At 41.2% G+C, this 10,908-nt stretch overlaps 1 pseudogene; it reads left to right on the forward strand.

The window, feature by feature from the left end:
• Positions 1–9,212: 9,212 nt before the first annotated feature.
• On the forward strand, positions 9,213–9,960 carry LOC103557598 (small ribosomal subunit protein eS6-like; annotated as a pseudogene).
• Positions 9,961–10,908: the final 948 nt, after the last annotated feature.

Here is a 10,908-nt window from a genome sequence, read left to right on the forward strand (position 1 = left end):
ACTTGTGATTGCTCTATTCAGATTTTCTATTTCTAGCTTTATAGCATTATGATCAGAGAAGATGCCTGCTATTATTTCAATTCTTTTCAACTTGTAGAGGCTTTCCTTGTTTCCCAACATATGGTCCATCCTTGAGACTGTTCTGTGCACACTTGAGAAGAATGTGTATTCTGCTGTCTTTGGATGGAGTGTTCTATATATGTTTATTAAGTCCATCTGGTCTAGCTTTTCATTTTATTTCAGTTTCCTTGTTGATTTTCTGTCTGGAAGATCTATCCATTGATGTGAGTGGAGTGTTGAGGTCCCCTACTATTATTGTGTTATTATTAATATCTTCTTTTAGTTTTTTTAATAGTTGCTTTAGGTACTTTGGTGCTCCTGTATTGGGTGCATAGATATTTATAAACGTATTTCTTCTTGATGGAATGTCCCTTTGATCATTACTTACTGCCCCTTTTTGTCTCTCTTTACCTGTCTTATCTTGAAGTCTTACTTTTTCTGATATAAGTATGGCAACACCTGCTTTCTTTTGTTTGCCATTAGCTTGGCATATTGTCTTCATCTCTTCACTCTGAACCTATGTTTGTCATTTGAGCTGAGATGTGTTTCCTGGAGACAGCATATTCTTGGGTATTGTTCTTTAATCCGTCTCGCCACTCTGTGTCTTTTTATTGGAGAATTCAATGCATTTATGTTTAGGGTGATTATTGATGTATGAAGGCTTAATACTGCCATTTTGTCACTCATTGTCCAGTTCTCCTGCATTTCCTTTGTTTCTCGTCCTGGGTATTTTGTTCTACCAGTCGAGTTATGTAGTTTTTTATGTTGTGTTTCTTTGTTTTCTCCTTATTTATTATTCATGTCTCTGTTCTGCTTTTTTGTTTAGTGGTTACCCTGAGGTTTGTATTCAAAATTTTGTGGATAAGATAGTCGCTTTTCTGATGGCCTCTTATTTCCTGAGACTAAACTGATTCAGTCCCTTTTCTCTTCCCCTCCCAAGTTATTTTTCTCACATCTTATTCCATCTTGTGTTATGAGTTTGTGGTTAAAATGACAAGATTGTCTTTGTTTTTGGTGTTTTCCTTCTCTTTGTCTGTAATGCTATGCTTGAGTATTTGCTATCCTGCTCTGATTCTGTCTACCTATTTATCTCCTTACTCTGTGCTTTGTAACCCCTTTCTCCTTTTTTTTCCAGATATTAAGGCCTCCTTGAGGATCTCTTGGTGGTGGTGGTGGTGGGGGGGGGGGGTGTTCTCATGGCTATGAACTCCCTTAGGTTTTGTTTGTCTGGGAAAGGTTTTATTTCTCCATGATATCTGAAGGATATTTTTGCTGGATAGAGTATTCTTGGCTCAAAATTTTTGTCCTTCAAAGATTTGAATATGTCATTCCAATCTCTCTTAGCCTGTAGGGTTTCTGCAGAGAAATCGACTGAAAGCTTGATAGGGGTTCCTTTGTAGGTTATTTCCTTCTGCCTTACTGCCCTTAGGATTCTTTCTTTGTCATTCACTTTTGCCAGTTTCACTACTATGTCTTGCAGTAGGTCTTTTTACATTGACATATTTCGGAAATCTGATAGCCTCTTCCACATGGATTTCCATCTCCTTTCCTAGGTTTGGGAACTTCTCTGCTCTTATTTCTTTGAACACACTTTATGCTCCATTCTCCTTCTCGTCTCCTTCTTGAATACCTATAATTCTTATATTGCATTTCCTAATTGAGTCAGATATTTCTTGGACACTTTCTTCATTTCTTTTTAGTCTTAGTTCTCTCCTCCTCTATCTGGAGCATTTCAACATGTCTATCTTCACTTATGCTGATATGCTCCTCTATGATGTCCACTCAAGCATTCAGGGAATCCATATTTTGTTTTGTTTCTTCCATTGTGTCTTTCATCTCTAATATGTCGGATTGATTCTTCTTTATAGTTTCAATCTCTTTTGTAAAGTAGCTCCTGAACTCGTTGAATTGTTTCTCTGGATTCTTTTTTAACTTGAATTTTTGATGATAGCTATTTTGAATTCTTTGTCGTTTAGAGTACATATTTCTGTGTCCTCAGGACTGATTTCTGGGTACTTGTCATTTTCTCTGTGGTCTGGAGATCTAATGTAATGTTTGATACTGCTAGAGGGAGTGGCTCTGTTTTTTCTCATCCTGGTGTTATTTGGTCACAGTTACCACCTATTGCCACTGGGTAGGAGTCAAGAACCACATATTCTGAGCCTTCTGCCTTCAGCCAAAATCCCAGGTGCTGAAGGCATTGCTGGGTGCATGGGGGGAGGGGTGCTGTTTCGTGCATGCTCTCAGAGTTTTTTCGCTCTGCCCTTACTATCTCCTCTCCTGGGGTGTTGGTTTGATGAGATCACTCCACTGCAAAAGCTTTTGCCCCTGTAGAGGGCTTCCCTCTAGGCTGCTAGGGCTCTCAGGGATCCTTGATTTTCCTGGGAACAAATGTCCCCTCCCCTGTTCCTTCCCTCTCAGATGCCTCCCACAGTCGCAGATCACAGTCTTTGAGGGGGAGTGAAGTTTTCTCTTACCCCTTTCCACCTCCTCTGAGGGGGTCTCCAGCCTTTCTGCCCTCCATTGTATGGTTTTGTGGGCCTCTCCGACGTCTTTTCTGTTGTGTTTGGATGTCCTCTGTTGGAGTATGAATGACCTTTTCATTGTATGTTGGAGGGGAGAGATTACTGGGAAAGCTCACTCTGCCATGATGCTGAGGTCACTCCCTTAAACAAGATTTTAACCATGAAACTCATCTATGTTGTTCCCACCTAACTTCTTTATTAAAAAGCAATCAAAAATCTAATTCCTTGCCTAAATTTTTTTACTGCTTCAGCATAAAGTTCAAAATTATCTAGCAATGCTTAGTAAACTGATGGAAGTCAATTAAGTCACACAGTGAATCCTAGGTTCTATACAGTGAGCACTGGTAGTTACAGTGGTTAGAAGCAGATGGAAGTCATTCTTGCAACCTCTCTACCAGGTGGCTCACCCCAATCAAAACAAGTCTGATGTCAAACTCTGCCAGACTCAGAATCTTGAAGAACAAAATTCAGACACACTTTCAGATAGCTTATAATGGAACTATAGTCATTAGTTATGTAAGGACAGAGAACTAGAGCAATGGAACAAGGAAACCAAACAGAAACACATATGTATGGACACTGATTGATGACAATTTGATACTGAAGAGCAGTGGAGAAAGGACAGTCATATCAATAAGTAGTGCTGGGTCAATTGGATATCCACATGGAACAAAGAATGATTCTTCATCACCCCCTCATACCATACCCTAAATCAACTGAGGAAGATGGTACCTTTAAATGTGAATTTTACAACAATGATGCTTCTAGAAGAGAGATTCCAAGTGTGAGAAGGACTTAATGTGTTGTTGCTGTCTCTGAAATGGAAGGGGCCATGTGTAGGGTCTGAAGAGTGACTTTGAGGAGCTAAAGGCATCTTCCAGTTGATAGCCAGCAAGGAAACAGGGGCCTCAGTCCTATGGATGCAAGGAACTGACTTCTGCCAATTACCAGAATGAGCTTGGAAGCAATTTCTTTCCCAGAGCCTCTGAATAAGATCCCGGCCAGTTGACACTTTGATTTTAGCCTTGTGAGACCTAGAGGAGAGGAGCTAGTTGAGTCCACCTGGATTTATGACTTGCAGAATTGTGAGATAATAAATTTGCATTGATTTAAGCTGCTAAATTTGTGGTAATTTGTTATAGCAGCAATAGAAAACTCATATGCTCATTAAGAAGAAAATAGAGTAATGAATTGTGATAAATCCTCACAATGCACTACAATAGAGCAGGGGTCGGTAAACTATGATCCACAAATCAAATTTGACCCACGCTTGTTTTTGTAACTAAAGTTTAATTGGAACAGAGCCAGGTCTGTTTGTTTATATATTGTCTATGGCTGCTTCACGCTACAGAAGCAGAGTTGAGTAGTTGTGACAGAGTCCTATGGCAGCCACAGCTGAAAATATTTACTGTCTGGCCCTTTAAAGAGAAAGTTTGCTGACCCCTGGTGCAGAGGAATGAAAAACAACAATCTGCTGGTATACACAATAAGGTGGATGAATATCACACACATAATGGTGAATGAAGCCAGAAACAAGAGTACTTACCGCATGATTTTGTCTATGTGAAGTTTCCAACAGACAGAACCACTTTCTGCTTACAGGAGTCAGGATGGTGGCTGCCTTTGAGAAGGGGGAGGGGAAGAGCAGTGATGCAGACCTGGTGTGTGGAGGCCTCCAGGATGCTGGTAATATTTTCTTGGTCTGGATGGTGGTTAAATTGCTTTGTGAAAGATCCACCAATCATTGATTTGTTCACGTTTTATGTGTGCTGTTTACTTCCACGAAAAGAAATTTAAAACAATATGAATTTATTTGGCCATTTTTTAAAACATACAATCTTGAGGCCCTTAGTAGCATTGAACCAACACTCAAAATATCTTGTGTTTAGAATGTCCTCTAGAATTTATATGAGAACTTCTCCTTCACTGGAGAACTTCTTCTCCAGTGTCTTGCTGCGTGTCTTGGACCAGCAGAATTGATATCACCCAGGAGCTTGTCAGAACTGCAGAATCTCAGTTCCACCCCAGAACTGTTGGGTCAGAAACCTGTATTTTAATAAGATCCCGGTTAATTCCTTTACGCATTAAAGTATGAGAAGTATTGCTCCTATGGGTTTGCTATTTCATGGCTGCTTATCCTTCACAAACCATATCTACCTACACAGTCAGCGCAGCTCTTGCGCCTCCCACTCCCCAACCTTCTCACAGGCACCTGGGAGGACTGCTCTGGAAGCAAACATCCTTGCCCATGATTCTGAGGTTTTAGAAGACACTAGGGCCCCCATTTCCTTAATTTGCATTCAGATGGGCAAATGAACCCCAGATTTATCTTTCTTATAACAATAAAGGGAATGAACATGAGACATTTATCAGTAATAAATATGCCAGCCTCTTTCTCTGTCACCTTACAATTCAGACCTCAGAGACAATATAAACATATCCAAGGATTATTTCTGAAACCTCAAAGGATCAGTTTTTCATCTTCAGAGAGTGAAATAGAATGAGAAAAGTTGTCTCTGGGAGAATAAGATCACCATCATGTAGGAAATAAAACCATCTTTTGTTCTCTAGAAAACTGAAGGTCATATATCACAGAACTGATGTGGGAAAAATAATCACGCACTGTTCCATTAGAAGAGAAGAATGGCAAAATGACCCTCGCTGGATAATAGTTCTTTTGTGAATGACTGAGAAATCAAGAATTAGAAAGGGTGTGTTGGAGAGTTCTAGATAATTGTCCTGCGATCTGTGTGCTCTTGACGTTTCTTTCTCACATATAATATGGCTTTTAAATGGCCATTATGTTGAACATCTTTTCTAATTGTTTTTCCTCCCAATTCTGAAATGTCCTGTGTTATTAGAAAAATCAAATCACCCAAGGGTCAAAATTTGAAAGCCCTGAGGGAAGGGAAGAGAGATGGTGAAAGAAGGTAACTAACCCTGCTGTATAAAATAATGTAACTGATATGTCATGAAACCAATAACCCTGTTGTGGCAGAGGATGAGCAAACAACCAGATATGGGCCCTCAGTCTGTGTGGCAGAATGACCAAATAGGTAGTTTTCTGTTAAATTTTAGGTTTCTGTATTCGAAATATAAACCCCTCAATTTTGCCAAACCCTCAGTAAAGACTTTGAATGAGTGAGTGAGAGAATGAATGAGGGAGTGAGTGTATGCAAGTCCTGAAAATCAGTGAAAGGAGCCACATTCCATATTAAGGTCAAGATGGTGAGAGAAAGGTTTGGACACATGAGAGGGTAAGACCCATAAGCTGAACTGCCCTGAGTACAGGCATAGAGCTTCACATACTGCCAGAGCCTGAAGAGACACATGACTGACTATAAGACCCTCTGGGACTTTACAGCAGTCTGTAGAGGACAACAGACTTCCCTCGGCCCACAGAATCCAGCTACGACCCAAAGACCTAACAACTAGGAAGCAGAGTGGCTCCAGCTGCCATGTGTTCCCTCCACCGAGAAGAGAAGCGTGAAAGTTGCTGCTCAAAACTGCATATTAGTCATATTGCAGGGTATGAAATTATCTCAGGGTGGCTGGGTTTTCTTGAGTTTGTATGAAGAATAGGCAATTTTGTCTTTTATATTCACTCACATTCAAGAAGAGAATATTGAATATACCTAATGTATATGTGGGAATGCATTTCATTTGCCAATTATTAAAATCATTATATTTAAAGAGAAAGGGAAATTATTTAAATATGGTTCATCATTCATGTTATGTTGCTTGTTATACACTTTTAAATACCCAACACAAAGCTGGTATCATACAAATGTGTGTGCTCATTTTACCACCCGAAGGGTGGTCAGTTGCTGTAAATAGGAACCGACATGTCAGGGATGGTCATCTCACGTTATTTAACAAAGGCCACACTTCAGAGGTAATATTAAAGGCACGTTTTTTTACCATTATCTGTTATCCACATGGGTAGTTTTGTTGACCAGCATAATGAATGTTAGAAATAGATTGTTACTGGAAAAACTAGCAACTTCTAATCAGCATAATGAGAATTAGAAGTAGGCTTTCATTTGTTAAATGGCATTTAAGATAATTTGAACTGGCTAAAATATTTAGGACCACCTGAAAGGACAGAGTTAGGACGTCTTCAAATCTACTGAGCAGGTTGCATGAAGTACTTCATGTCAGCTTGCTAATGGATATTTGTTTACAAAGTACTAGGCCGCGTTGCTGAGGCATTTTTTTAATACTTCTCTGTATATATGGCAGAGTTTTGTCTGTGACGTGGTCTGGGGGTATAGAGGAGGAACTTTCCTTCACCTAACTTAAGAATTTCAGCAATTGCCATTTTTCAAAAGCAAATAACTAAGAGTCGTTCATGATCAACCTTGCTAAAGTCAGTTTTCAATAATTCAAAACTTTATTTACATGCATTTTCTTTTGTATCACTGTTCTTTTGATATCTATGGGGAAAAGAATGTTTAGATATTGGAGCTGGGGACCATGAGTGACATGCACTCTTGGCAATTCCCTGGGTGACAATAGCTATCACTTCCCAATTTGGTTTCCGGATGCACTTCTGCCTACTTAGGCCTATCCCATTAGTCTCCATCTGTGGGGATATGAAGATTAACCTTGCACGGTGTTATGTTGGAGATTTGAATTGGAGATCAATTTCCTTTAGGGAAGAGACTATCAATCAATGTCAACCTTTTATTTATTCAACACCCACTGTATGCACAGTATTGTTTTAAGTCCTTGGAGAATTATCAAAACTGCGTGTGTATTAAGACCGTGATCTCCGGAACTCATGATCTACAGGGGCACAGAAGATAAAAGGGTGTATTTAATTTCATTATCTGAAAATAACCTTCAGTGACAGCTGTCTATAGAGTCACTGCTGAGGGCTCTAATTTGTCGTGGAACCTATGTCCTTTAAAATTCTCTTTTTTTCCTCTGTCCTTTCTTTTCTCTCTCCGTCTTTTCCTTTATTTCTTCACTTTTTCCTCTTTCTTCCTCCCTTTCACCATCTCTTACTCCTTTCCCTTCCTCTCCCCTCTTTTTCCATCCTTCCTTCCCTCCCTCCTTTCCCCCCCTCTTCCTCCCTTCTTTCTTCCTTCTTCTTTCTTTAACCCGAACAGTTTTTTTGTACATTTCCCCCAAGATAGTAAAGCTTTTAGTCTGTTGTTTTGTTCTCCTTGTCTTTATATCATGAGGTTTAAATGGCTTCATTTAAAAACAAGGGTTCTCTCCTCTCCCAGAATATGACTGTGGGATGCTGGGTTTTGAGTATTTCCTCTTTAACGCCATGCTAAGGGCAACTGGCCCTCTGCCTTCATTGAGCCTTAGTACATTTCCTGGTAGCCTAGATTCGTCTGATTCATCCCATTCATGGAAGCTCCTCACCCACATCTTGCTGCTTTAGGGCCCAGACATTTTGGGTTTGAGTCTTGGTTCTGCCACGTTCTGACTCTGGTGCTGAGTGAGTTGTCTAAATTCTCTCAAACCCAATTTCTTCACCCATTAAGTAGGCGACATACTGTTTATGAAATAATATATAGAGTATTATCTTCAACTCTGTTTATTTTAATCACTTCTGCTTTGTTTTTACCCTAATTATTGATTTCTTATCTTGCTGGACTCCAGAACCTCCACTCCAATGCAATGGGACGACCTGTCTGTGCTCATCCACCAGGTATCAGACCCAGGTGTATCACCTGACCTCAGGATCCCTGTCCCCATCAGAGCACCTCAGCTCCCCCTCCCCTACACACACACACACACACACACGTGCGTGCACAGGGCTGGAGAAACCGCAGAGGCTCCTAGCTCTTTCCCTAATCTGTACCTGCATAGTGGGGGCTGTGTGTGCCAGGAGGATTCATTTTAATTAGGAAGATCAGTAATTCTTCCTTTATTTCCTCTCAATAGTTATAAATTTATATAATTCCCTTCCCAGGACATATTTAAGCTCCAGATTGATTCCCACCTATATAGGAAGATTTAGAAATCCTAGGCAACAAAATGCTTAAGACTTCAGGACCTGGAGAGGCCGGCCCAGTGGCACAGCAGTTAAGTGTGCACGTTCCACTCCTGGCAGCCCGGGATTCGCTGGTTCGGATCCCTGGTGTGGACATGGCACCGTTTGGCACACCATACTGTGGTAGGCATCTCACATACAAAGTAGAGGAAGATGGGCACAGATGTTAGCTCAGGGCCAGCCTTCCTCAGCAAAAAGAAGAGGATTGGCAGCAGTTAGCTCAGGGCTAATCTTCCCCACAAAAATAAAAAAAAAGAATTTAGGATCTGGAGTCAGAAAGACCTGCTTCAAATCCTAGCTTTGCTGTTTAGTAGCCATGTGAATTTGGGGCAAGTATTTTAAGTTTTAGGCCTTAGTTCTAACCTCACCTATCTATTTAAAGATGGCAGGTTTGTGGGGGTGAAAAGGGCATGGTCTGGGGCAAAAGAGACATAGTTTCAAATCTTGCCTCTGACATTTTTAGAATTCACATTTTTGAGGAAAATCTCACTTTCTTTCTGCTTCTATGTCTCATGTATAAAATGAGATAGTAATGCACAGTAAAGGATTGTGGTAAAGATTAAATGAGGTAAGCTCTTTTTCATGACACTTTGGCAGTGATCAGCTGCTTCAAGATGAAGCTGAACTTCTCCTTCCCAGCAACTGGCTGCTAGGAACTCATTGCATTGGAGGATGAATGCAAACTTCCTACCTTTATGAGAAGAGTATGGATGCAGAAGTTGCTGCTGATGCTCTGGGTGAAGAATGGAAGGGTTGTGTGGTCCAGATCTGTGATGGGAATGACCAATAAGGTTTCCCCATGAAGCAGGCTGTCTGGACCCATGCCTGTGTCTGCTTGCTACTGAGTAAGAGGCACTCACTCCTGTTATAGCCCAAGGAGAACTGGAGAAAGGAAGCACAAATCTGGTTGAGGTGGCTTGTGGATGCCACTCTGAGTGTTGTCAACATGGTTATTATGAAAAAAAGGGAGAAGGATATTCCTGTACTGACTGATACTAATGTGCCTTGTTGCCAGGCGCCCCCAAAGAGCTGTCAGAATCTGCAAATTTTCAGTCTCTCTAAAGAAGATGGTGTCTGCCAGTGTGTTGTGAGAAAGCCCCTGAACAAAGAAGGGAGGAAAAGTAGGATCAAAGTGCTCAATATGCAGTGTCTTGTTACTCCACGTATCCTGCAAGACAAACGTCAGCAAATTGCTTTGAAGAAAGTGCACTAAGGAAAATAAGGACAAGTCTGCAAATATGATCAACTGTGGCCAAGAGAATGAAGGAGGCCAAAGCAAAATGCCAGGAACAGATTGCCAAGAGGCAGAGGCTATCCTTTGTCAGAGCTTCTACCTCTAAGTCTGAGTCCAGTCAAAAATAGGACTTTTCCGCTTCTCGGCGGTCCCGGGTTCACCGGTTTGGATCCCGGGTGCCAACGTGGCACTGCTTGGCAAAAGCCATGCTGTGGTAGGCATTCCACGTACAAAGCAGAGGAAGATGGGCATGGACGTTAGCTCAGGGCCAGTCTTCCTCAACCAAAAGAGGAGGATTGGCAGTAGTTGGCTCAGGGCTAATCTTCCTCAAAAAAAAAAAAAAAATAGGATTTTTCAAGAGTAACAAATAAATCAGAGGTTATAAAAAAGATTAAATGAGACAAAAATCTATGAATATAGTTAACTACAAAAGACTTTGGAATATTATTTCTAGCTCCCAGAAGGGCTCTCTCACCTTCCTAGGCAGTGCTCAAATGGGTCAAAGAAGGAAAGAAAGATAGGATGTCTTCAATGTCTTCAACTTGCTTTTCATGGTACTTGAGGCTTTCGGGGGTCTCTCTCACGTTCTCTAGTTCTCATACCCTCTCTCAGATATTGCTCCTGGGACGCTCTCCTTTCTCTGTTTTAGGGCAGCTGCCAAGTCCAAATCAATAAACAACAATAACAACAAAATTGTTTGTCTTTAAATCTCTCAACTCTTGCCACAGAGTGGGTGTTTCTATCTACGATTTCATTTTCAAGTTCTGATGTCTTGTCTCTGAGGCTCTCCTCTGAGAGGGACGTGCCTCATAGAGCTATGCTGACCGTGATGAAGTGTGGGCTTGCTGCAGAGCCCGCCTGACAGCCCACTTATCACTGCAGCTGGTCCCAAGGACAAGCTGCTTTCAATGGTAGGGCGGCTGGTTGCATATGGTTCTTTTGACAAGACCGCCCATGGATTAAGAAAGCCACGTGGGAAGTGAAGAGCTCTGAAAAGATCTCTCTGTGTGTTTCTATTCAGAACGAGCTCCCAACCAGTCCCAGAACAGGATGCCTTTACCATCACACTGCTTTCA

Source organism: Equus przewalskii, chromosome 22 (assembly GCF_037783145.1).
Source record: "Equus przewalskii isolate Varuska chromosome 22, EquPr2, whole genome shotgun sequence".
Taxonomy (NCBI): Eukaryota; Metazoa; Chordata; class Mammalia; order Perissodactyla; family Equidae; genus Equus; species Equus przewalskii.